The sequence below is a fragment of the Gorilla gorilla genome, chromosome 1 (genome assembly GCF_029281585.2).
Source record: "Gorilla gorilla gorilla isolate KB3781 chromosome 1, NHGRI_mGorGor1-v2.1_pri, whole genome shotgun sequence".
In the NCBI taxonomy this organism is placed as follows: Eukaryota; Metazoa; Chordata; class Mammalia; order Primates; family Hominidae; genus Gorilla; species Gorilla gorilla.
In genome coordinates, this window is record NC_073224.2 from 231,798,676 (window position 1) to 231,826,624 (window position 27,949).

The following is a 27,949-nucleotide window of genomic DNA, read 5'->3' on the forward strand; positions in this document are numbered from 1 at the left end:
AGAATAAGGAAACTTTTAAAAATTTAATATGGGAAAAAAATCCAAGTCGGTATTTTACGTCTTTCATCTTCAGCTAGTTCTTTAACTTCCGTAAACCCCAGTTCCTTGACTTTTAAAATGGAGATAATAAGCCGGGAGCAGTGGCTCATGCCTGTAATCCCAGCATTTTGGGAGGCTGAGATGGGCGGATCATCTGAGGTTGGGAGTTCGAGACCAGCCTGACCAACATGGAAAAACCCTGTCTCTACTAAAATTACAAAATTATCTGGGCATGGTGGCACATGCGTGTAATCCCAGCTGCTCGGGAGGCTGAGGCAGGAGAATCGCTTAAACCCGGGAGGCAGAGGTTGCAGTGATCTGAGATCGCGCCATTGCACTCCAGCCTGGGCAACAAGATCGAAACTGTCTCAAAAAAAAAAAAAAAAAAAAAAAAAAGGAGATAATAATAATACACTTCATGGGAAGAAAAAGTGGGCTAAAGAATGTAACATGTTTCTTAGGGCACTGGGAACATAAGCTTTCAATCAATAGTTTAATAGTTGTTCTTAACGATGAAGATTATTTTACTACATTATCAGCTTCTCAGATCCTTGGAAGGAGGTCCAGTACTCTCCGGCTTTATGGCTGGACCACAATTCTTTCGTGGGACTGTTACAGTTAAATGGGTTTAGTTTGCTAATTTTGTGGTCTGATACCATATATTATGCTTTGTAACTATGTGGCATTTCTAGACTTCTAAATTTACATTTTTATGGATAAATGAAAGTGACGGCCAATACCTAATACCATAGTAAATGTTATTTCCTAACGTGGAGAGCCTCTCTCCTCCCTGCTGGATGGCAGTGCATTGTCCATTTGTCTACCACAGAGCTGAATCTTTATTAGAAATAATGCTCCTGTAAGTTCGAGACCAGCCTGGGCAACATAGTGAACCTCCATTTCTACTAAAATTACAAAAGTTAGTTGGGTGTGGCGGCACACAACTGTAATTTCAGCTACTCAGGAGGCTGAGGCAGGAGAATCGCTTCCACCGAGGAGGTGGAGGTTGCAGTGAGCTGAGATCGTGCCACTGCACTCCAGCCTGGGCAACAGAGCGAGGCTCTGTCTCAAAAAAAAAAAAAAAAAAAGAAAAGAAAAAAAAGAAAGAATGCTCCTGTAGATAGAGATTTTGATGGAAAGTGAAGCCATCTAACTGATATATTTTATCTCTCCTCATTTCCAAACAGGAAGTCAGATAGTCCTATCCATATCTAGAATGTTGGAAGCAGTTTATTGAATTTATTAGGTTTTAAAATTCAGTTCTCACATTATCAGATATATAAAGAGATATTAACTAGTTTCCCCATTTCATAACTCCAGCAAAGAGGATTTTTCTTGCTGAAAGTTACTCAGAAATGTGATGGCAAGGATCTATCGCTTTTTTTTTTTCAGATCTCTTGGGTCATGGTCCAATAGTATCTGTTAGTCCAAATTATTCTTTAAAGAATAATTGAATGTGGGCCGGGTGCGGTGGCTCACGCCTGTAATTCCAGCACTTTGGGAGGCTGAGGCGGGCGGATCACCTGAGGTCAGGAGTTCGAGACCAGCCTGACCAACATGGACAAACCCCATCTCTACTAAAAATACAAAATTAGCTGGGTGTGGTGGCGCATGCCTGTAATCTCAGCTACTCGGGAAGCTGAGGCAGGAGAATCGCTTGAACTGAGGAGGCGGAGGTGGCGGTGAGCCGAGATCGCGCCATTGCACTCCAGCCTGGGCAACAAGAGTGAAACTCCCTCTCAGACAAAAAAAAAAAAAGAATAATTCAATGTGGAAATTATAATCTGAATAGATATTCCAAGGAGAAAATTATCACTTCATTTGAAATAGATGAGTGAATTATTTTGTGCTACGTTTTCTACCCCTTATTTTATACGGACCTTAACTCCTTCGGGAAGAGTGTATGGTATAAGGACACCAATAAGCATTTACAGAATATTAACAAACCAACAATAAGTTGATGATTCACCCTGGATTCGTGCCAGGCTCTGTGAAAGAACTCAATAAACATGATGTGCATTTCAAAAACTGCTAATCGTAATTGAAATTTCCAAACCCCTCAATCCCATAAATTATATTAACTAGAATATGATCATTTGGCCTGCCCCTACTCCCTTTACAGCATGATAGACCCTGTGATTATCAGGCTTTCGGGAAGTGGGACACAATACTTCATTCTTCAAAGAAAAAGAGGTGATGTTTGGTCTTTTCCTCTTTTTAGATTTTTTTTCACACTTACCCTATAGAGTTGTACACTGCTCTTTCTAAAATCCCTTCTGTACCTGTACAGTCTCTCCTTTATGCCTTCATGACACTTTTTATTCTTTTCAAATAAGCAGTGCGACTTATCACTTTTATTTTTCTTTCTTAATTCATCTTTTGTCATGTACACTATTTGAAAAATATTACAAGCCGCTCATCAGAATTTCGAAAGAGTCCATATGCGAATGGTTTACACCCACTCTGTAGCCCGCAGCAACATGGATCCGCGTCCTAATGACTGAAAAGGCCAATTAAGACCCGGGTAACAGCAGGATCAACCGGACTTCCCCCCACCCCACCCGGGACCTGCCCGCGTCGCCAGCCCGGCCCCGCCCGGGGGGCGCGGGGGGCGGTACTGGAGCGCGGCGGGCGGCTGAGGAGGGCCGGCCTCGCACTCTCACAAAGACGCGCCCGCGGCGGGAGCCCAGCCCACCGCCTCTGGCCGCCGCCTGCAGCGCGAGCCCTCGAGCCCCGGGCCGCGGCGTAGTCAAGGCTCGGCCTCTCTCCGCCTTCTTCTCTGCTCATTTTATTAAAAAGATTAGAAAAAAAAAAAAAAAAAAAAAAAGGAAAAAGATCCCGCCTCCTCCGCCTCCCATTGGCCGGGCCCCCGGCCGCGTCACACCGCGCTGTGCCAATGGAGAGGCGCGATACTGCGACGTGGGCCGGGCCCGAGCGGGGAGTGGGCGGCGGGTGGTGCAGCAGCTCCGCCGCGGCTCCGCCACCATCGCGGAGGTGCCGCTGTTCCCACAGACGCTCGCGAGCAACCCTCCGCGCTCCGGAGCCTCCTCAGCCTCACGCACACCCCGAGACGCTCGCCCGTCTGGGCCTCGGTCCCCGACTACTCCCCCGTCCTTTTCCCCTCTCTCGCTCCCCACATTGTCTCTGCCTCATTTTCTCTCCTAGTTGAGGATAAAAAAAAAAAAAAAATCATCCTCAGGGAGCCCCCTCGCCCTCGGAAAACAAAACCAGACATGATCCTGGGCTCCTGCTTCTGAAAGATCTGCCCGACCGAGGAGGAGGGAGCCTAGGTTCAAGTCGCGGGAAAGGTCACGGCAGGGAAGCCCCCTCAGCCCCTCCGCGTCGCCTCCCCGCGGGCCGCCCCTCTCGGCCCTGCGCCCCGCGGCCCCGCAGCCTCCGCGCGGCCTCCCGCCCCATCCCCGCCACTTTCCACGGAGCTGGGCCGCGAACACCTCTCTATTGATGGTGTAGCGCTTTAGGGGAAGGTAAGTGTCCAACTTGCCCGCGCCGGGTCGTGTGCTTTCTTTTTTGGCCCCTCGTCCTGGTGGTCAGAGAGGGTCGGCCGTGAAAGCAGTCACTCGCCCGGGGGGAGGCAGGAAGAAAAGGCTGGGGTCGAAGCCGAAGTCGAGGGGAGTCGGGCGAGGGTAGGGCACTTCTTTGGTCCTGTCCGGGCCAGGTGACCGTTCCTGCGTGCCTTCTGACCCCTGCTCTCTCTTGGCCTCTTTATTCATGCTCTTGTTCTACTTGTTTGAGGTTAAACTATTTCATGTGACTACATTATTGGCTGAAACTGGAAGGGAAGGAAGTCAAGGACTGAAACTGTAAATTTCTTGAATGTTTGTGGATTTCGGGGTGCTGGGGGGAGGACTTTATTATTAAAGTATCATTTTCTCATTGGGGTAAGATTTCTTCTTTGTGCGCCCAAGCTCTAGTTCTCAGCTGTATGTGATTAGAAAATAATGAAACCCAAAGTCACTTGCAGCAGAATAGAATTCTTACTATCCTGTTTTAGTTCTGCTCTCCGAAGGAGGGTGGCTTCTATTTATTACTAATTTTTAAGATGATGGAAAGATTTGTAGTTTTACATAGGATGATGTGTGTATGTGTGTCTGCTAGGAGGGGGGAAAAGTGTTGCAGGCTTCCTTTGAAACTGGTTGCTTGAGAAGTTGTTGAAAGGAAAACAGAATGATTCATTGTTGAATTGTCATTTTCCTCTGTCTCTTTTCCAAGGTTTGCTTACAATTTTTCTGGATTACAGACTTCAAACATTGATTTAAGTAAAATGGGTCCTTGAGAAACTGAGTGCTTTAAATGTTTCAGTATCTGTTGCTATTTTAAGGTACATTTAGAAAGTAGTTTTGTATGAATCGTGAAATAGCCTTCTTCAAAGCAAATTTTTAAACGCAAAAAAAGATAACTAGTAAGAGGGTGAACTTGGTGAATTACAAAACAGACATTTTAATATAGCAGGAATTGATGCACCTAAGATTTGAAACAGTTTTCATAATTGCTTTCCATTTAAAGAGAGACCTTTTTGTCTAGTGTACACTGGTCTTTTTAGTCTCAGTCTGTTGGGGGAGGGGAGAGAAGCTGGATCTGTGCAATAATAAAATCATCTTTGGGTTGATATTTTGTTCCATGGATTTGCTTGCTGAGTTAATACTACTGTAAATTATCAACCAGTTTTGATTTTGATGGCCTGGGATGGGTGGAAAGCTGGCTTCCAGCTCTCCCTGCTGTTGTTGAGGTCGAAGGGAAAAGAGGCAGAGGCAGACAGACACACATACACACACACACACACACACACACACACACACACACACACACACACACAATACCAAGCTGAGGGCTCATTGTTCTTCCATACACACATTCATTCTCTCTCTCCCATATTTGGGACTAGGTTTGCACAGACAAACACAGCTCTTTTTGGGAGAGAAGAGAGAAGATGGGGGAAGGGAGGGTGCTTTTCTGTTACAGCTTTCTTCCACCCATCTCATGCCTGGCCTTTTTTGCAACCTTGTGAGGCAGAAGAGTGCATTGGAAACTAAAGGACACTCAAAAACATGTTCAGAGACTTCTCTCTGCCTCCCTTTATTCCCTTTGCAGCCGTGGTTTCTGCTGCTCTTTCTTTTTTGTGTATGTAAAGATAAAATCCCTCTTTATATGTTGTGGCCTTACGTTCAGCTCTCATTGCTTTTGTATTTCTCATTGACCCTGATTTTGTTGGGGACAGTGATTTGTTCACTTGAGTCTTAGTAGTGAATGTGAGCAGAGTCTTTCTAGGTAGAAATAGATTATATTGATTAATATTATAAAGGTTGTATTGAGGTTAATATTTAGCAAGATGATGTTTGCATGTTTTTAGTGGTGTGATGGTTTGATGGTCAGGTTTGCTGGCAATTGAGCTGTCAATGTTGTTTTTGTAAATAAGGGTTATAAGAAAAGATCTGGTTTTCTGTTTAGGGGGCTCCTTTGAATACTGGACAGGGAATAGGCTAGTCCACCTGGGATAAACCCAGCTGTGGCCCAAGGATGGAGGTTGGTGTGAATACATGTGGGTTGCAGAATAGCACCTTCTACTGGTTAATTGCTTGGAAAGATCCAGACGAAGAGGATGGGGGAGGGGATTAATGGCTGAGGCTTAATAATTTTCTTTTAAGCGCAGTTGTTGTGCCTTTCTGCAAATGCCACTTCCCCGAGCTGCTAATACAGATGTCCTTTGACAGGCACGGTTGCATTGAGGCATTATTATGTTACTGGTTGTGCTTCGACATTAATTTGTTCTGTTACCAGAAGTATTTACACTTTGTGACTTCCCAGGACTCCTTTGAATGATACCTTCTCATCTTTTATGAGATAACTTCTCTTGAAATATTAAACCAGAGGGTTTATTTCTGTTCCCAGTATTGGAAACTATATACACCAGCAGTCTTTTAAAAAAGTTTTTAGTATCATTAATAAAAAATCAAATAAACTTACTCTATGGAAAGTAAAATTGTAGCACTGGACAGAGGTTTTTCTTGGGATTTAAACCAGGTAGAGGGGTAGAGGAGGAGTTGAAGGAGGGAAATCTCACTAAAATCGGCAATTTTGCAAATGTAGTGGACTTGCATTGCAGTAGTGTTGTTTTCAGTAGTCTTATAAAGTCTGATAGGGTGACTTATTGTATGGATTAGATAAAAAATTTAAAATTGGAAGCCAGAGAAAATGTGAAATGAGTGTGTACACAAATTATCATAGAAGAGGGTCAAATTGTTGCCCAAAGGCTTGTAAACTAAGGTGCAGTTTCAGAGATAATCTGCTTAATAAATGTCTCAAAGGATTTTTATTTTCACAAATCCTGGCCCATCTCAGTTGTTCTAATGTAATGAACTATTAGAGAGGTTTGCAGTGGTAAAGGGGACTGGGTGTGTAGGATAAACATCTGTTCCAGACTGACTGCTTCTAGGAATGTGACTTCTGATTCACTTTACTTTCAAAACTTCAAGAGTAATCTCTAAAGTTGTGTATCTTTTGCAATGAAATGTGAACAGTTCAAATGTATTATTTTCTCAGTGGGAATGGATTCAGGGGATTTCAGTTCAATATATTCTCCATCAGTGTTTTGTCACAAGGAAACTAGAACTGAGAACCAATTCACAACAAAAAGGTAATCCAAATCAAGAAATAAAATGTACCAGTTACCTTTTCAACTTTGATTTACTGGTCAGTCGAAAAAGCTTTTAAAAAATAGGACAGTAAGGCCTAGTGCGGTGGCTCACGCCTGTAATCCCAGCACTTTGGGAGGCCAAGGTGAGTGGACCACTTGAGGTCAGGAGTTCAAGACCAGCCTGGCCAACATGGTGAAACCTCGTCTCTACTAAAAATACAAAAATTAGCCTGGCACTTTGGCGCGTGGCTGTAATCCCAGCTACTTGGGGGGCTGAGGCACGATAATTGCTTGAACTCAGAGGCAGAGGTTGCAGGGAGCTGAGATTGGCACCACTGCACTCCATCCTGGGTGACACAGCGAGACTCTGTCTAAAAAAAAAAAAAAAGGAAAAAATAGGATAGTAAACACTGTCAGGTCCTGCAATAATTATGTGTAATATTGAACAGATACTGAACAGAAATGTTCCAGGTGCTGTAAAAACACATATATAAGAATATAATCTGTGCCCTTCTAAAAACCTGTGTATGCTGAATATTATCATGGATTTAGTAAGCATTCATTACTTAAAAATTAGTTTCAAATATCAGTGATCAAAAAAAATTTAAGTAGTAAAATAAGTTGGACATACCAAGTTCTTTTGGGAGTAGTATGCTTTCCTACTAAACTACTTTTGGCAGCTACTTTTGCAGTCGATTTAAAGGTTAAGATAGCAGAAAATTCAAATGTTTAAGTGAGTCATTAGTGTAACCTAGCTGTGAACTTCGTTACACACACATACACACATCCTGAAAGAAAAGCTATTGTTTTACATAACCAGTTTCTGATAATGCTGTGCTTTAGTTAATTACGGGATTTCTTTTTTTACTACCAGGAATTCCTCTTGAATGATATTTAAGTGATTGTTGAATCATATTTGTGTGATTGGTATCCTGATAATTATTCTGAAGTTGAAGCTCTCCTTGTCCTATTTAAGTGTGATTTTGCTGAGCCTGTTGGCTTATGTTTGGTTTCTTGTCTAACAGAGTTATAGTTTGTGTGTGTGTTTTTTTTTTAAATAATGGAGGAGAAATGAGCATTTTAAATATGTGTTAGAACATTGTTAAGATTGCATAGGCCAATTTAATGAACATTTGAACACAACTCAAGTTCAAATACTAAATATATTTACTAGCTTCAAGTTTGGGTTGGAATTGTGATTTGTATGGCTAACTTGTTGGTGTGCCAAATAATATAAGATGTACTGTGTGTCTGTACATTAGGTAACTAGGTCAGAGAGTACAGTTAATATAAGATGCTTTTTTTGGTAAAGTGGTCTGTGCCAGTGTAAAATTATTATTATTATTATTTTTCGAGATGGAGTCTTGCTCTGTCACCCAGGCTGGAGTGCGATGGCATGATCTCGGCTCACTGCAACCTTGCTTCCCAGGTTCAAGCGATTTTCCTGTCTCAGTCTCCCGAGTAGCTGGGATTACAGACATGTGCCACCACACCTGGCTAATTTTTGTATTTTTAGTAGAGACAGGGTTTTACCATGTTGGCCAGGCTGGTCTTGAACTCCTGACCTCAAGTGATCCACCTGCCTTGGCTTCCTAAAGGGCCGGGATTACAGGTGTGAGCCACTGCACACGGCATATTTTTAACTGGTAAAATTTGCCAGTATGTCAGCAAGTGTGAGCAATATATTTAACTGTGAAAATTTTCCTTATGTGGTTAGTTATAAAATGATGTGGCCTCTAATTCATAAACCACTCGGTATTTGAGGAATCCTCATACCCTATTTGTCTTGGGTTTTTGCATCAGAAGTCGAAGCCATGGGTTATATCTTAATTTTAAAGTAGTTATATACATGACTTTTAAGGACTTTGGTTAGGCTGTTTTTCATTGCAAGGAACAGAAAGTCTTCCGAGTCATCTCAAATTGGGGAAAAGTAGAACAGAAATTTAAGCCGTACGAGCCAGGCCTCACCTAAGAACAAAAACCCCAGGTCTGCAGTGCCTCATACATACTGGAATACTGTCAGGGATATGGGTCCCACCCAGCTTTAGCGACCAGATACCTTGTTGCCTCCTCAGAAGGAGGAGTTTGTGGCGCCTTACCCTAGTGCCGTGGCCCTGTATATGAGTGTCCAGGCTGTGTGTAGCAATAAATATACCACCCCAAAGGGGACAGTATTAACGTGGTTGGCCTGGACTAACCTTAAAAGAGAGCTTGTGAGGAAGCATGGCTGTGCAGCATCTTTAGACAGTCCTGCAGCAGCAGGGCAGAGCTCCTCCTACAAAAACCCATTCTAGCTCACGCAGCCATGCACACACTTAGCAGAGCATGCACGGACACATTCGTTGGCACCTATATATGTTCCCTAGGCTCCCAGGAGTCTGATTCTTTTTTGAGAGAGGGTCTCGCTCTGTTGTTCAGGCTGGAGTGCAGTGGCATGAGCATGGCTCACTGCAGCCTTGAACTCCTGGGCTCAAGTTATCCTCCCTCCTTGGCCTCCCGAGTAGCTGGGACTGGGACTAGAGGTGTGTGCCATTACACCTGGCTAATTTTTGTTTTGTAGAAATCAAGTCTTGCCATGTTGCCCAGGTTGGTCTTGAAGTCCTAGGCTCAAGTGATCCTCCTACCTTGGCCACCCAAAGTCCTAGGATTACAGGTGTGAGCCACCATGCCCAGCCAAAGGTCTGATTCTTGACCTTCTTCCTGCTTCTGGGGTGGGAAGCAAGGGAGTACAGTGATGGAGGCACTCAGTGTGTGTGGGGTGAATACAGTTCAGGGGGAGTGTGAGCAGATGAGCATGTGGGCGTATGTCTGTCTGTGTGAACTGCCTGGGGAGGCACTGGAAATCTTCTCTGGCAGGACCTGGCTATGCTGGGGAAGTATATCCACACAAGTGGATTCTAGGCGTGAGCCACTGCGCCTGGCGGCTATTGTTGATTTTGATAGCTTATTCTAACAGCTTATTTTCCTTCAAGAGACTTCATAGTCATAACTCGTAGTCAGTTATGATACTTTTTTTAGGCGGTATCACTTTATTACATTTGTCTTATTCTCCTTTTATTTTCTGTGACTCTGCCCGCCTACTGACTACCTGTCTACCTACTTGCCTACCCAAGTCAGTGTTTCCCAAACTGTATTTATGGCTTCCTAATATGCTGCAAGTATTTTAAGTGTGGGGTGAAATAAGTTTATAATGCACATGAGCTCTTTAAAGCCTCAGAAACATTTTATACTATAGAGGGTTTTTGTTTTTCATTTTCCTCCCTTACCCCAAAGAATACCTGTTTCTTTCTCATGAGATACTCATGGGATAGATACTACTATTCTAGTTTACTAGAACACAGTTTGAGATGCACCTGTAAAATTAATTTTTTTAATTTAAATTTAAATTTTTTGAGGAAAGGTCTTGCTCTGTCATCCAGGCTGGAGTGCAGTGGCGCAATCTCTGCTCACTGCAGCCTTGACCCCCTCGGGCTCAAATGATCCTCCTGCCTCAGCCACCTGAGTATCTGGGACCATAGGCATGCACCATCACACCTAGCTAATTTTTGTATTTTTTATAGAGACAGAGTTTTGCCACGTTGCCCAGGCTGGTCTTGAACTTCTCAGCTGAAGTGATCTATCTACCCACCTTGGTATCCCAAAGTGTTGGGATTACAGGCATGAGCCACTATGTCTGGATTTATTTTATTTAAAAATAACTTAGGCCAGGCGCGGTGGCTCACGCCTGTAATCCCAGCACTTTGGGAGGCCAAGGCGGGTGGGTGACCTGAGGTCAGGAATTCAAGACCAGCTTGGCAAACGTGGTGAAACTTTGCCTCTACAAAAATACATTAGCTGGGCACGATGGCGGGTACCTGTAATCTCAGTACTCGGAAGGCTGAGGTGGAAGAATCGCTTGAACCCGGGAGGTGGAGGTTGCAGTGAACAGAGATCGTGCCATTGCACTCCAGCCTGGGGAACAGAGTGAGACTCTGTCTCAAAAAAAAAAAAAAAGACTTTAAAAATGTTTATATTATTTTGTTTGAAGGGAGGAGTATCAAATAATTTTTTTGCAGGGAGGAGTATCAGATAATTTGTAGATTTATTAAATTTAATTAATTAACTAATTAATTACTTTTGAGACAAGGACTCATTCCGTCCAGCTCAGGCTGGAGTGCAGTGGCATGATCACAGCTCAGTGCAACCTTGACCTCCCAGGCTCAAGTGATTCCCTCATCTCAGCCTCCTGTGTACCTGAGACTACAGGCACATGCCACCACACCTGGCTAAAAAAGTTTTTGTTGTTGTTGTAGAGATGGTGTCTTGTTATGTTGCCCAGGTTAGTCTCAAACTCCTGGGCTGAGTCATCCTCCTGCCTTTGCCTCCCAGTGTTGGGATTACAGGCATGAGCCACCAATCCCAGTCTGGATTTATTTTAAAACTGCCACAGTAGTTCAAAGGAGAGAGATGTGACATTTAAAAAATGTTTTTCCCCTTGATTAGTTAGTCATTAATACCTTGAAGCAATGCTCTATTTTGACTGAAAAATAGTTGCTGGTTCTTGGAGGAGAGTGTCATGACCAGAACCTCACGTTATTCATCTTTGCTATCTGTGTTGAGATAGCCTTTATCTCCTACCTTCTTTCTGTTCTTACATCAGATTTAATCTGTTTCATTTAAAACTGCGCTCACGGCCAGGCGCCGTGGCTCATGTCTGTAATCTCAACACTTTGGGAGGCTGATGTGGGCAGATCACCTGAGGTCAGGAGTTTGAGACCAGCCTGGCCAACATGGTGAAACCCCGTCTACTAAAAATACAAAAATTAGCTGGGTGTGGTGGCACACGCCTGTAGTACCAGCTATTCGGGAGGCTGAGGCAGGAGAATCCCTAGAACCCGGGAGGCGGAGGTTGCAGTGAGCCGAGATCGCTCCACTGCACTCCAGCCTGGGCGACAGAGCAAGACTCTGTCTCAAACAACAACAACAACAACAACAACAAAAACAAAAACAACAAACTGTGCTCAGGACACAGTGCCTGAAGTTTTTTTGGTTTGGCCACTTTTATTTCCTACCACTTAAATACCTTTTCTTCAGTTCTTGTTATAACCTTCTCACTCATTTGATCACTTCATGTCTTGTATTAATGTTCATTACTTCCATTTATATTTTAGAGCTAATTATGTTCTCTTTATTAGATTATACATCTCTTGAAGGCAGAAAGTTTTCCTTTGACTACAGCAGTATGTGTGTTCACACTTAAAATTAGATGTATTCTGAAAAACATTTTATTGACTCCAAGATGCCATCATTTGTAAAATGAATTATTATTTTGTATACTGCTAAGAATGAAAAAAATGCCAGTTAACCTCTGTGAGACCTTTCCTAATTCCAGTGGTATACTATACAAACGTAAAACAAACATTATGAGTCTTAGAGTCATTGAAATATGGTCCATCTATTTAGGCTGACTTTCGTTTCACAACTGTCTGTTCCCTGGAAAGCATGTCTGAAGAAAGATTTTAAAGCAGATTATTTTCTCTTGTAGTAACATTATTATAGGTTGCATTCTTGCCTAAGGACTTAGCATGAAAAATCTTAGCTACAGCCAACAGAGATGCTACCATAAACCTATAGTAATTATAGTTAAATTATGTTCTAGTTCCTATGGAGTAGGTATAATCATTATGTATTTTGGTTTGTAATATATGTTGTATATCTATAATATACACAAATACTACCTTACTGTATTATCATTTTGACCTAAAATGTGCTGAGTTTATGTTAAATATTGATGTTCCTCATGATTCTATCCATTAACTTCTCCCTCAGTACTTTTTTTTTTTTTTTTAAGATGAAGTCTCGCTCTGTCGCCCAGGCTGGAGTGCAGTGGTGTGATCTCAGTTTACTGCAAGCTCCGCCTCCCGGGTTCACACCATTTTCCTGCCTCAGCCTCCTGAGTAGCTGGGACTACAGGTGCCCGCCACCATGCCTGACTAATTTTTTGTATTTTAGTGGAGACAGGGTTTCACCATGTTAGCCAGGATGGTCTCAATCTCCTGACCTCGTGATCCGCCTGCCTTGGCCTCCCAAAGTGCTGGGATTACAGGCGTGAGTCACTGCACCCAGCCCTCCCTCAATACTTTGTTTAAACACCAATTTGGTCCAGCCTCAAATTTTGAAAATCTCTCTCTGGAGATGCAGATCTGTGTTGTCTTTTGCCTCCTTGAATATCTTTTTGGCCCTAAGTTTCAGAACTTACCAAGCTGTAGTATTTGTCTACCGTTAACTAACTATTATGCTATTGCAGAAAAGTTGTTAAGAGCTCTAGACTCAATCTGCAGCCCACTGCTTATTAACTCTGTGACTTCAGGCAGGTTATTTACCTTTCTGGGTCTCAGTTTCCTCATCTGTAAAATTGAGATAATAATAATACTCGGGGGTTTGTTGTGAGGACCAAAGTAATTAATTCATATAAAGTATTTAAAAAGGTCCCTGGCACATAGTAAATGGTCAATAAATATTAGCCTCTTTTTATTATTACTGTTATTGTCATCTAGAGATCTAGCTTTCCAGTATGTTCTCTTTGTTGTTTATAATAATCAGGAGATCTGCAGGAGACAATGGGTGAACTCTAGACGGTTTGAATAGATTCTCTCTGAGGTACCAATTCTAAAATGTTTGCTATTCCTTGAATATAGGAAATGCTAAGAACAATATGGGATTAAATACCAAGTGAATAGAGTAATAGTACAGTTTGAAGTTCGGGGTGTTAATAAATGATCAGAATATCATGGCTTAGCTGTTCCTCTTATTTATTATGTTCCTGAAGGAGGTTTTTTTTTTTTTTTTTTTTTTTTTTTGAGACAAGGTCTTGCTCTGTTGCCCAGGTTCTAGAGTGCAGTGGTGCATGATCACGGCTCATTGCAGCCTCGATCTTGAGGGTCCAAGTGATTCTCCCACCTCGGCCTCCCAAAGTGCTGTTACTACAGGTATGACCCACCACGCCTGGCCTCTGAAGGAGATTTATATAAGTAGAACAATGGCAAGTAGGAAATTAGAAGTATTACTTTATTATTAATTTGGGCTTTTGGCCAAAATACCAATGTAAATTTGTGTAGTAAACAGGGTGACAGCATATTACTTAAGCTCCAGGACTAGTCAAGGGCTCTCTCATCCTCCTAAATTTCACTGTCTTACTACTCTTTGGTTGATGGCTTTGCAGAAGACCCCAACGATTAGTCTTCTAGAGTGTGTGAGAGTGAAATGACCAAGAACAAGAACACAAACTCTTACATGTATGTGACTTTTTTTTCTATCTTGCACTTGAATCAAGATTTGTGTAACTTTTAATCTTCATTGATCTTCATACTTGTAAACAGGGTTCAATCAGTACTGTGGACTCTTGACCCAATCCGATTAGTGTTCCATCCTCTTAGAGAGATTCAGGAAGAAAGGCAATTGAGGGAAAGAGCAAGACCTCTTGTTGGTCTGGCTTCAAATATCTAATGAGGTTGATGTAATGGCCTGTGAGGAGTAACTAAAAATATTTGGCTATCTGCCTAAGCAGCCCTACATTCTGACATTTTTCAGTATAGTCCCTGGGACTGGGTGGGGGGCGGCGGAACTGCAAAGTATTTTTCAAATTTAAGGATAAAGCTGGATGTGGTGGCTCACAACTGTAATCCTAGTGCTTAGGGAGGTCCAGGCAGGAGGCTCCCTTGAGACCAGGAGTTTGAGACCAGCCTGGGCAACGTAACAAGACCCCCGTCTCTGCAAAAAAAATTAAAAATTAGCCAGGCGTGGTAGCACGTGCCTGTAGTCCAAGCTACTCAGAAGGCTGAGGCGGGAGGATTGTTTGAGCCCAGGAGGTCAAGGCTGCAGTGAGCCAATATTGTGCCATTGCTTTCCAGCCTGGGAGACAGAGTGAGACCCTGTCTCAACAACAACAAAATGTAAGGATAAGAGAACCCCATAAGGTACAGTTAGGGAAAGATATCTTGTGATAAATAAGATTTGCCATGTGGAAAACTGACCCACCATCAGTGATAGCTGCTGTGGCATTTTGGTAAGATGCTGATGCTAATTTTGGTAACAGGAGTGTCATCTTTGAGGAATATGATTATGGGTGATTATATTAGCAGAGCAAAGCTGAAGTCTAGTCACATTGTACTCTCATATTGTAGCCTGAAGCAAGAATATGATGACAGCAGGGGAGCGATGAACTTGGAGGCTAGAGAAGAGGGAAGCAGAGGCTTCTACTGCCTCGGCTGCATTGATACTGGCTTGCAAACTCCCGGAGGAAGAGGCCCATCATCTGCTTTGGTCACTTCAGTGCACCTTGCTTGCGAGGAGTACAGTAGGCATTCATTTGTTAAATGAATGAATAATATTACCGTATGGTATTATTGAGGTAGAGATAAGGGAGATTTGTCTTAATCGCTTGACCCCAAGGCATACTTAGGAAGTTATTATTATTATTATTTTTTGAGATGGAGTCTCCCTCTGTCACCAAGCTGGACGATCTCAGCTCACTGCAACCTCCGCCTCCTGGGCTGAAGCAATTCTGCTGTCTCAGCCTCCCAAGGAGCTGGGGTTACAGGCGATCACCACCACACCTGGCTAAATTTTGTATTTTTAGTAGAGATGGGGTTTTGCCATGTTGTCCAGGCAGGTCTTGAACTCCTGACCTCCGGTGATCCGCCCACCTCTGCCTCCCAAAGTGCTGGGGGATTATAGGTGTGAGCCACCGTGCCTGGCCAAAAAATTATTGATAATAACAATTTTATACCTCAAATATAGTGTAGAAAAAACATTTTAGAGCTTAGTTATTTGAATCATCAAAAATAAGTTTGTTGGCCGGGTGCAGTGGCTCATGCCTGTAATCCCAGCACTTTGGGAGGCCAACACGGGTGGATTGCCTGAGGTCAGAAGTTTGAGACCAGCCCGGCCAACATGGTGAAACCCCATTTCTACTAAAAATACAAAAATTAGCTGGGCATGGTGGTGAATGCCTGTAATCTCAGCTACTTGGGAGGCTGAGACAGGAGAATCTCTTGAACCCGGGAGGCAGAGGTTGCAGTGAGCTGAAATCGCGCCATTGCACTCCAGCCTGGAAAACAAGTGTGAAATTCTGTCTCAAAAAAAAAAAAAAAAAAAAGAAGGTTGTTTTGTTTTGTGATGGAGTCTCACTCCTGTTGCCCAGGCTGGAGTGCAACCGCGCGATCTTGGCTCACTGCAACTTTTGCCTCCCAGATTCGAGCAATTCTCCTGCCTCAGCCTTCTGAGTAGCTGGGACTACAGGCACGCACCACCATGCCCGACTAATTTTTGTTTTTTTGTTTTTTTGTTTTTTTTGAGACGGATTCTCACTCTTATCGCCCAGGGTAGAGCGCAGTAGTGCAATCTCTGCTCACTGCAACCTCCGCCTCCGGGATTCAAGTGATTCTCCTGCCTCAGCCTCTCAAGTAGCTGGGACTACAGGCGCCTGCCACCATGCCTGGCTAATTTTTGTATTTTTAGTAGAGGTGAGGTTTCACCATGTTGACCAGGCTGGTCTGGCACTCCTGACCTCAAGTGATCCACCTGCCTTAGCCTCCCAAAGTGCTGGGATTATAGGCGAGAGCCACTGCACCTGGCTTAATTTTTGTATTTTTAGTAGAGATGGGGTTTCACCATATTGGCTAGGCTGTTCTGGAACTCTTGACCTCAAACGATCCGCCCACCTCGGATTCCTAAAGTGCTGGGATTACAGATGTGAGCTGTTGCACCTGGCCCCCCAAAATGAGTTTATTTTAATCCTAGTAAGTTTAAACTATGTATTCAAAATTATTTAATAGCTGGGCATGGTGGCGGGCATCTGTAGTCCTAGCTACTCAGGATCCGGGACAGTCGCTTGAACCTGGGAGGCTGAGGTTGCGGTGAGCCGAAATCACGCCACTGCACTCCAGCCTGGGTGACAGAGCAAGACTCTGTCTCAAAAAAAAAAAAAAAAAAAAAACAAACCAAAACAAAAAAAATCATTTGAAAAACTAAAATTTAATAAATATAGTACTCTTTCTCTATAATTTTGCCTTGTGTTAGATAGGATTAGATTCAGCAGTGAGTGGTAGAAACCAAAAATAACAATGGCTTAAACAAGATAGAAGTTTCCTTTCTTTCATGTATCTCATAGACAGTCCTGAACCAGTATGCTACCTTCATGCTCATTAGGGGACCCAGCCTTCAACATGTAACTCTTTCCTTTTTGTCAGAGGTGGCTTCTCCACTTTCTCACATCAGTTCTGCATTCTCACCAGCAGGAAGGAGGAAAAGGCAAAAGCTGGGCACACCCCCTTCTTGTGAAGATACTTCCCAGAAATTGTACATATCGCTTCTGCTATGTCCCTTCGATTATAACGGAATCACAAGGTCACACATAACTGCAAGAGAAGCTAGAAAGTATATTCTGTGCTGGAAATTACTATGTGCCTAGTCAAAAATCAGGGGTTCTCTTACTCTGGAGGAAGGGAAGAGTCAGTATTGCACTACATCTGGCAGTTTGTGCCATAAATACCAGTGGAATGGCTAATGTAGTATTAACACATTTGATAATTTGACAGTATTATTTGTAATCCTTCAGTATTATTTGTAAGAATAACCCCCCACCTCCAGTTCAGTATTCAGTATAGAATTTTCACTAAAATTTGTCTTGATCTAATGATGGCTTCAGATTTTTATTGCTGGATAAATTTTCTAACAAGATGAACTGCCTTCTGATTTGAACATTCTGATCTTGGTAGCATAATCTGCCATGTGTACATATATATATTTTATGTGATTCATTATTACAGGAATAATTACTGAAATTTCCTAAGTTGTTATACGCTTAGGATTATACACATATGATTAAAGACCTTGTTGAGACTTGATTTTTAACATCTATAAACTGGAAAAATGTGCAGACATCTTGTTTCTATTAATATATTGAGAAAAGTTTTCATTAATATTAATATTTCTTAGGAAATCTAGCTTTATAAAACATCTACATGTTTCTTTCGTATTTTGGTTGGAATGGTTTAGCACCTTTGTTTGCATAGCTTAGTGAGAATTTAGTCTTTGTGGAATCCTTAAACACTTTTGACGCTACAAAAACATTAGTTGGCTGGGCACAGTGGCACATGCCTGTAATCCCAGCACTTTGTGGGGCTGAGGCAGGCAGATCACTTGAGCCCAGGAGTTTGAGACCAGCCTGGACAACATGGCAAAACCCAGTCTCTAAAAAAAAAAACAAAAAACCAGGCATGGTGGCGTGCACCTGTAGTCTCAGCTACTCGCGATGCTGAGGGGGGAGAATTGATTTAGCTTGGGAGGTCAAGGCTGCATTGCACTTCAGTCTGGGCAACAGAGTGAGACTGTCTCGAAAAAACAGAAAACCAGACCAACCTTCCCCTTCAAAACTTTAGTAACTTGGGATTATATGTAGGCTTGGAATATTTATTCTGTGATGGTCAATAATGAACACTGACTTCTTTATTTTTATTTTTATTTTTGAGACAGAGTCTCACTCTGTCCCCAGGCTGGAGTGCAGTGGCACAATCTTGGCTCACTGCAACCTTCACCTCCCGGGTTCAAGCGATTCTCCTGCCTCAGCCTCCCGAGTAGCTGGGACCTTACAGGCGTGTGCCACCATGCCCAGCTGATTTTTGTATTTTTAGTAGAGATGGGGTTCCACCATGTTGGCCAGGATGGTCTTGATCTCGTGATCCTCCCGCCTCGGCCTCTCAGAGTGCTGGGATTACAGGCGTTAAGTCATTGCACCTGGCCGAACAGTGACTTCTTTTCACAGCTCAGATAGTTTTATACAGTTTATCTTTCCATGTATTGAACGTCATATTTTGCCTCAGCATGTAAACTGTGCAATTGTGTAATTGTCATAAATAAATTTATTTTAAAATATAATTTATAAATTCTTTTTGTCAACTTAGTTCCAATGTCCTGAATGTGTTAAGAAGTTATAGTGTCCAAGGACTTCTTAGAACCCATAGTTATTGCCTTTTCAGGAGGCATACCAGGGCCCTGGGCAGCTGGATGGAGAGGGAGGGATCTTACCTTTCGTACTTTTCTTACATAGCGTTTGTTGCAGGTAAACAAGACCTAATTCAAATGAATGCATACTAAAAGCCTGTTTTTTTTTAACTTTTAGATTCTTGCCCCTTTTTGTTATATGCTTTAGTGAAATACGAGTTTAATTAATGTAGCAAAATAGGGCATACAAAATGACCAAGACAGAGATTGTGCCCATGATGATTTTCTCATTAATGGGAAAGATGAGACATGTACACAACTGAGTACTAGGTAGAAGAAAGTGCCTCAAAAGGTGTTGATAACTGTGGTTTAAGAAAGAGAATCAGCTCTGGATGGGGGCATTAGGGAAGATTTGGTGTAGGAGTTGGTGTTTCACCTGTGTTTTGAAGGATTGGCAGGATTTGGACATGTGATAAGTAGCTAAGAGGATTTGAGGCAGGAAATTGCATGAAGCAAAGGCACAGAGCCTGGAAAACTTGGGAAATGGTGAGTACTTTTGCTGCTTCTATGATGGGGATTATTAAATTATGTTTCAATTTTCTTTTTTAAAAAGATCTCTTTTAAAATGTTCTATAGCAGATGCAGGCAGGCATAGTTTTTTCAACTCAGGTAATTTGTATTTGAAGCTGTAGTGGGTAGCTGTTCAGACCACATAGTAAGAGCATTTTGGAGAGGGAGCCTTTGGGACTGGTTTCTCAAAGAAGGAACAGACTGGTTTGGCCAGAACCATAGAGCACTGGAAAGATAGGTTGGGATCATAGCATAGGCTGATTTAACACCAGGGTTAAATGACTTTATTTGATAGCTTCATGTGTTCAAATGAAATACAAATTATAATTATAAAATTAATATATACTCATTGTAATCACTTTCACACAATTCAGTATTCCTCCAGACATTTTCTATGCATATATAAGCATACTATACATAGTATCTTGAATTTAAAAAAATTCCAAACATATTTTTCAATTCAGTACTTATAACTCAGGTTTGTTTTTGAAAACAACTGCATAATCGGACGCTGTATGGATGTATACTTCACTTTTCCCATTGATGGACGGTTAAATTGTCTCAGACTCTGGTTCGCATCCTCATATCTGTACTGTTGTACAATTGTACAAATATGTGTATAGGGTAAGCTCTTAAGTAGAGTTGCTGAATCAGTGGGTTATGTTTACTTTTTATTTTGAAAGCTGTAAATAAATTGCCCCCAAAGATATGCCTGTGTACGCACAGAATATTTTAGGGTTTTCATTTCCTTCTCACCATCCCTGGATATTATGAAATTTTATAATCTTTGTTAATCTGACAGGTGGAAATGTGTACAATGATATTATCTTTTCATTAAGAACATTTTTTTTTTTGGCCGGGCGCGGTGGCTCACACCTGTAATCCCAGCACTTTGGGAGGCCAAGGTGGGCAGATCACCTGAGGTTGGGAGTTCAAGAGCAGCCTGACCAACATGGAGAAACCCCATCTCTACTAAAATTACAAAATTAGCCTGGCATGGTGGCACATGCCTGTAATCCTAGCTACTCAGGAGGCTGAGGCAGGAGAATCACTTGAGTCTGGGAGGTGGAGGTTCCTGTGATCCGAGATTGTGCCATCGCATTCCAGCCTGGGCAACAAGAGAAAAACTCCGTCTCAAAAAAAAAAAGAACAATTTTTTTTGAGACAGGGTCTTGTTTTGCCGTCCAGGTTGGAGTGCAGTGGTGCGATCACGGCCGACTGCAGCCTCAACCTCCTGGGCTCAAGCGATCTTCCCATCTCAACCCCCTCCAGTAGCTGAGGCTACAGGAATGCACTACCACACCTGGCTAATTTGTGTATTTTTTGTAGAAACGGGGTTTTACCATGTTGCTCAGGCTGGTCTCGAACTCCTGGACTCAAGCACTCCGCCTACCTCAGCCTCCCAAAGTGCTAGGATTACAGGCGTGAGCCACCATGCCTGGCCTTACAATTTTTTTGAGACTGAGTCTTGCTGTATCACCCAGGTGGAGTGCAGTGGCGCAATCTCGGGTCACTGCAACCTGCGGCTCCCAAATTCAAGTGGTTCTCCTGCCTCAGCCTCTCGAATAGCTGGGACTACAGGCGTGTGCCACCACACCCAGCTAATTTTTGTATTTTTAGTAGAGATGGGGTTTCACTGTGTTGGCCAAGCTGGTCTCAAACTCCTGACCTCAAGTGATCACACACCTCGGCCTCCCAAAGTGCTGGGATTACAGGCCTGAGCCACCACTTCTGGCCCTTACAAAGTTTTTTTTAGAGACGGAATCTCTCTTTCTCAGGCTGGAGTGTGGTGGCGCAATCATAGCTCACTGCAGCCTCTTAACTCTTGGGCTCAAGTGATCTTCCTGAGTAGCTGGGACTACAGGTATGTACCACAGTGCCTGGCTCCTACAGTATCATTTGAATTTGCATTTCTTTGACCATGAATGAAGTTGATGATCTTTTCATATATCAGAATTTTAAGGTATACTTTCGTGGTCTCTCAGTCATAGAGACAGGTGGTTTATGTTATATGGAATACTTCGTTCTGAGTGTCATTTATTTTTAAAACACATTTAAATAATAAAAGCTTCATTGAGATTGGTCACATGCTATAAAATTTACTCTTTAAAGACTGCAATTTCTGGATTTTAGTCATTTAATTTATGTATTTTATTTTTTTTTTTGACATAGAGTCTCACTCTATAGCCCATGCTGGAGTGCAGTGGTGTGATCATGGCTCACTGCAGGGGTGTCCAATCTTTTGGCTTCCCTGGGCCACATTGGGAGAAGAAGAAATGTCTTGGGCCACACATAAAATACACCAGCACTGGCCAGGTGCAGTGGCTCACGCCTGTAATCTCAGCACTTTGGGAGGCCGAGGCGGGCAGATCACCTGAGGTCAGGAGTTCGAGACCAGTCTGGCCAACATGGTGAAACCTCATCTTTACTAAAAATACAAAAATTAGCTGGACGTGGTGGTGGGTTCCTGTAATCCCAACTACTTGTGAGGCTGAGGCAGGGAGAATTGCTTGAACTTGGGAGATGGAGGTTGTGGTGAGCGGAAATTGCGCCACTGCACTCCAGCCTGGGTGACAGAGCGAGACTCCATCTTAAGAAAAAGCAAAAAAACCAAAACCAAAACAAAACATTAACACTAATGATAGCTGATGAGCTAAAAATAAAAAAAAAAATCACAAAAAAACTCATAACGTTTTAAGAAAGTTTACGAATTTGTTTTGGGCCTCATTCAAACCTGTCCTGGACTGCGGGTTGGACAAGCTTGGCTTACTGCATCCTCAAATTCCTGGGCTCAAGCGATCCTCCTGTTTAAGCCTCCTCCTGAGTAGCTGCGATTACAGGGGCATGTCACCATGCCTGGCTAATTTTGATTTTAATTTAATTAATTAAAAAATTTAATAACCTAAATGAAACATCTAAAACCACAGCTTCTGGAAGAACCACTTGTTCTTGACTGTCTTGTACCTCTCTTTGAACTTGACCCTGGCCTCTCGTTAGCCTTGCATTTAAGAGCAGCCTCTCTGAAGACATCCTTGTTGATGAGAGTTTTCTCCAAGGGGATATCCACGGAGCACCTTATGGGCATGAGGTGATAGTAGTTATAAACTTTCACAAAAGACTTGATCTTTGGCGGGGCGCGGTGGTCCACGCCTGTAATCCCAGCACTTTGGGAGGCCGAGGCGGGTGGATCACCTGAGGTCAGGAGTTCGAGACCAGTCTGGCCAACATGGTGAAACCTCATCTTTACTAAAAATACAAGAATTAGCTGGACGTGGTGGCGGGTTCTTGTAATCCTAATTACTCAGGAGGCCGAGGCAGGAGAATAGCTTGAACCCGGGAGGCAGAGGTTGCAGTGAGCCGAGGTCTGCCATTGGACTCCAGCCTGGGTAATGGGTTAAACTCCGTCTCAAAACAAAAACAAAAACAAAAAGGCCGGGCGCAGTGGCTCACGCCTGTAATCTTAGCACTGTGGGAGGCTGAGGCGGGTGGATCACCTGAGGTTGGGAGTTCGAGACCAGCCTGGCCAAGATGGTGAAACCCCATGTCTACTAAAAATACAAAAATTAGCTGGGTGTGGTGATGCACGTCTGTAATCCCAGTTACTTGGGAGGCTGAGGCAGGAGAATCGCTTGAACCCGGGAGGTGGAGGTTGCAGTGAGCCGAGATTGCGCCACTGCCCTCCAGCCTGGGTGACAGAGCGAGACTCCACCTCAAAAAAGAAAAGAAAAAAAAGACTTGATCTTTGACTCTTCTTCATCTTCTTCTTGCCCACAACAGCTGTCAGTTTGTGGGGATAGTGGTCAAATCCAGCCACCAGAGCATGGCTGTAAGGGCGATCTGAGGTGCCATCATCAATGTTCTTCATGATGATATCTTTGCTTCCTGAGTAGCATCTGGCATAGCGTCTGGCCAGAACAGCACCACTTTCCAGGTTTCATGAACTTGCCCATTTTTATAGCAGCCACCCAGGCCTACAGCAGAAAGCCTGGGTAATTTTTTATTTTTATTTTTTATTTTTATTTTTTTTTGAGACGGAGTCTTGCTCTGTCACTCAGGCTGTTGTGCAGGGGCGGGATCTTGGCTCACTGCAACCTCTGTTCCCCAGCCAGGTTCAAGCAGTTCTCTTGCCTCAGCCTCCCAGGTAGCTGAGATTACAGGCGCTCGCTGCCATGCCTGGCTAATTTTTTTCTATTTTTAGTAGAGACCGGGTTTCGCCTTGTTGGCCAGGCTTGTCTCTAACTCCTGGTCTCAGGTGATCCACCTGTCTCGGCCTCCCAAAGTGCTAGGATTACAGGCGTGAGCCACTGCATCCGGCCTAAGTTTTAAATTTTTTATAGAAATGGGGTCTTGCTATGTTTCCCAGGTTGGTTTCAAACTCCTGGCCTCAATCAATCCTCCCACCTTGGCCTTCCAAAGTGTTGGGATTACAGGAATGAGCCACTGCGCCTGGCCTAGTCATTTATTTTAAAATTGAGTGCCAACCATTGTCATATTATTTGTAGTAAATGCCTATTAGGCTGAACTTGAAGTTCTCTCTTTCTTCATTCAGCATAGTAGGCCCCAAATTTGAAATGAGAAAGTACAACTTTTCCTGTTACTTTTCCAGTTAGAGGCTTCTCTTACTAGAGACTGCAGTCAGGTACTTGGATTCTGAAATGGAGTTAATGTGACAACTGCTTTGGAATCTCAGTGCCTTGGTACTGGATTTAAAGTAACTTGCAGTTGAAACTGATTTCCAACTGCAAGAGGTGACACAAACCCTGACTTTTTTGGAAAATGTTTTAAATATAAAACCTGAAGTGAAAAAGGCTTCTAAGGTAAAAAGATTTTAAAATATGGTAAGTGCTTTAAATTAGTAAGTCGGTTTTTTAGGTGGGTGATTCAACTGCTTTCTAGTTAGTCTGGTCATTTTTTATTCCAGCGATTTCTTAATATGTCTACTAAAGCATATGTGTGTTTACGCTAAGATGACTAAATTGCTTCACCTTAAGAACAATAATGATCTGGCGTGTATCTTTCTTTTGTGATTCATGCTGATTTTTTTTTTTTTAGGCAGAGTCTTACTCTGTCACCTAGGCTGGAGTACAGTGGTGTGATCTTAGCTCACTGCAGCCTCCGCCTCCTGGGTTCAAGTAATTCTTCTGTCACACAGTTATTTTTAAAGCATACCAGTAATTTGTTTGACTGATTTGTTTTCAATTAAAACAACTTTTAATTTTTTTCTAGGGTCTCCCTGTGTTGCCCAGGCTGGTCTTGAACTCCTGGCCTCAAGTGATCCTCCTGCCTCAGGCTCCCAAAGTGCTGGGATTACAGCATGAGCCACCGTTCCTGGCCTTGACTGATTTTTTTTTTTTTTGAGGAAACTAGTTCTGTCTTCTAGCATTGGCTTCCGTCTGTTGGGTCCTCTGACAGCCCTTGTCTGTTGCCCATGGATGATTACAGAGTAGTAGGTCTTATCACTGGCTAAGTCTGTGACCCTCATCTGTATTGTTTCACTTGGGAGAAGTTGTCAACAGAGGCTCATAGTAGATGGTTTTCTGTTGATTTTGATGGAACTAAATGTATCGTTTCCTTCCTTTTGCTTTTATATATACTTAAACATTCAGTTTCCTGTTCTTCGTAGTAAAATATTCCTAAAATTGTGGTTCTCTGTATTTTAACCCTTCGTATTTCATTATTTTTCTATAGTTTTATGCCTCTTCTGTTTGGAAAGTCATATTTTTCATTGGCTTGCTTTTAGTCATTTAAATTACAGTATCAGGCTGAAGTTAGTGATTTAATCTTAATTGATGGTTACAGATCAAACTGCTTATTCTACTCTTTCCCTCTTCTCACTGCTGTATTTGACTATTCTAAAAAAAAAATCGCAGTATCTCCTCTTTTTCCCTCTTGACATCCCTTTTTGTAATTCCTAATTTTTTCATGTCTTAAGTTTTTTTCCTACCTTAAAGTTCCTTTGCCTTTTAGTTGCAGTTTTGATTAAAGTGGATTTTTTCTTGGGCTTTTAATTAGATTTTCTTTTCCTTCAGCTTTTCATAGGGAGATTGAAGATGATGCTGACTGACACTTGGGTCAGTGGCCTGATTACTTAGAATAAGACTGTGAACATTGAGTGGCTTGAATATCGCATTTAACTTAGCCTGTGGATGTTTCCACTTCTACTTGAAGGCTATTTCCTGGCTTAGAGGCACTGTCCTGAAAAATAACAAAATGAATATAAATTAAACACCCCATGTATTCTTGTGTAGTGCCCATTTGAATCAAGATGAGATCTGAGATCTGGGTGGCCTATGGCAGAATACTATTTATAACTCTAGAAACAATATTTTGCTAAGGGATGTGTTGATTACATTGGAGAGAACTACTAGGTTATATGATAGTAGTTTAAAACATACTTTATATATGCTGGTTAATTCCTGTTTTGTTTTTTTTGAGACGGAGTTTCGTTCTTGTTGCCCAGTCAGGAGTGTAATGGTGCGATCGCGGCTCACCACAACCTCTGCCTCCTAGGTTCAAGCGATTCTCCTGCCTCAGCCTCCTGAGTAGTTGGGATTACAGGCATGTGCCACCACACCCAGCTAATTTTGTATTTTTGGTAGAGACGGGGTTTCTCCATGTTGGTCAGGCTGGTCTCGAACTCCTGACCTCAGATGATCTGCCGGCCTTGGCCTCCCAAAGTGCTGGGATTACAGGCGTGAGCCACTGTGCCCGGCCACGTAATTCCTGTTTCTTCTGGCTTCACTAAAATGTCCTGAACTGTGATAGCCTCTGTGCATAAGAAAAATAAGCCATGACTCCTGGTTGGCATGAGAAGACCTAGAGTCCATTTCCACCTGAACTATGGGCTTGAAGTATGATTATGTGCCCTACTTCCTTAGCTGTCAAATAGGGACAGTAGTACATAAACTGAAATGAACAAATAGATATGGAAATACCTTGAAAATATAAAAATGCATGCTGGACATGTGGCATGTCTATAGTTCCAGCTACTTGGAAGGCAGAGGCTGGAGGATTGCTTTGGCCCAGGAATTTGAGGCCAGCCTGGGCAACATAGAAAACTTTGTCTCTTAAAAAAAAAAAAAAGTGGGGGGCCGGGGGCGGTGGCTTACACCTGTAATCCCAGCACTTTGGGAGGCTGAGGTGGGCAGGTCACAAAGTCAGGAGTTCGAGACCAGCCTGGCCAACATGATGAAACCCCATCTCTACTAAAAATACAAAAATTACCCTGGCATGGTGGCAGGCACCTGTAATCCCAGCTACTTGGGAGGCTGAGACAAGAATCGCCTAAACCTGGGAGGCAGAGGTTACAGTGAGCCAAGATTGCACCACTGCACTCCAGCCTGAGCGACAGAGCAAGACTCCGTCTTGGGGGGAATAAAAGACAGTCTGGGTAACATAGGGAGACCCTGTCTTTACAAAAATAATAAAAAATATTAGCTGGGTGTGATGGTGCATTCTTATGGTTCTGGCTACTTGGGAGGCTGAGATGGGATGATCACCTGAGCCTGGGAAGTTGAGGCTGCAGTGTGACATGATGGCACCACTGCACTCCAACCTGGGTGACAGCCGTCCTCTCACCTCAGCCACCCCTCCCTCCCCACCTTCTGGCAGTAGCTAGGACTACAAGTGCATGTCACCACACCTGGCCAGCTTTTTTTTATTTGTTTTGTTTTGTTTTGTAAAGATGGGGTTTTGCCGTGTTGCCCAGGCTGGTTTTGAATTTTTGGGCTTATGCAATCCACCCACCTTGGCCTCCCAAAGTGCAGGGATTACAGGCATGAGCCATCTTGCTGGGCCACCTTTTTCTTCTCTTTTAACAAATTCAGCAATTTTTCAGTCCCAGAAATCTGTAAATACATTTTTTGTGGAAAAATACAATGGGAATGGCATCAAAAGATGGTTTCTATTAGGAATGGGAACAGGTAGCAGTTTTCCCTGCCACCTCAACAATCACAGGTCCAGGACCCTTTAATATAAAGATGTAGAGAGAGCCAGAGTTAGCTTTTAGTTCCTGAAATGATTTCAGAGGCTTTTTTTTTTTTTTTTTTTTGAGACGGAGTCTTGCTCTGTTGCCCAGGCTGGAGTGCAGTGGCGCGATCTCGGCTCACTACAAGCTCTGCCATTCTCCTGCCTCAGCCTCCGGAGTAGCTGGGACTCTACTTTTGTATTTTTAGTAGAGACGGAGTTTCACCATGTGTTAGCCAGGATGTTCTCCATCTCCTGACCTCATGATCTGCCCACCTCGGCCTCCCAAAGTGCTGGGATTATAGGCATGAGCCACCGCGCCCAGCCTTCTGAGGCCATTTTTTTCTCTCTCAAAAAAAAAAAATTTTTTTTTTTTTTTTGAGACAGTCTTGCTTTGTCACCCAGGCTGGAGTGCAGTGGTACGATCTTGGGTCACTGCAACCTCCACCCCCTGGGTTCAAGCGATTCTCGTGCCTCAGCCTCTCCTGAGTAGGTGGGACTACAGGCATGCGCCACCACATTCGGCTAATTTTTTTGTATTTTTAGTAGAGATGAGGTTTTGCCATGTTGGCCAGGCTGGTCTGGATTCCTGGCCTCAAGTGATCCACCTGTCTTGGCCTCCCAAAGTGCTGGGATGACAGGTGTTATCGTACCTGCCCTCAAATTGTTTATTCCAGTCTAATCATCAAGGAAATAAGATCTGAAGAGTCAAAGAGTAACTTGTAATTAGAACAGTTAATA

General features: G+C 43.0%; 1 protein-coding gene across 4 annotated transcripts in view; it reads left to right on the forward strand.

Moving 5' to 3' along the window:
- Positions 1 to 2,976: 2,976 nt before the first annotated feature.
- Positions 2,977 to 27,949, forward strand: part of RERE (arginine-glutamic acid dipeptide repeats) — a 461,116-nt gene continuing 436,143 nt past the window's right edge. For 2 of the 4 annotated variants that reach the window (XM_031006017.3, XM_031006032.3), the window contains exon 1: positions 2,977 to 3,524. The gene's annotated coding sequence lies outside the window, so the exon portion shown is untranslated. The remainder of the gene's footprint in view (positions 3,525 to 27,949) is intronic. The other 2 variants (XM_055383731.2, XM_055383743.2) reach the window with 1 other exon arrangement.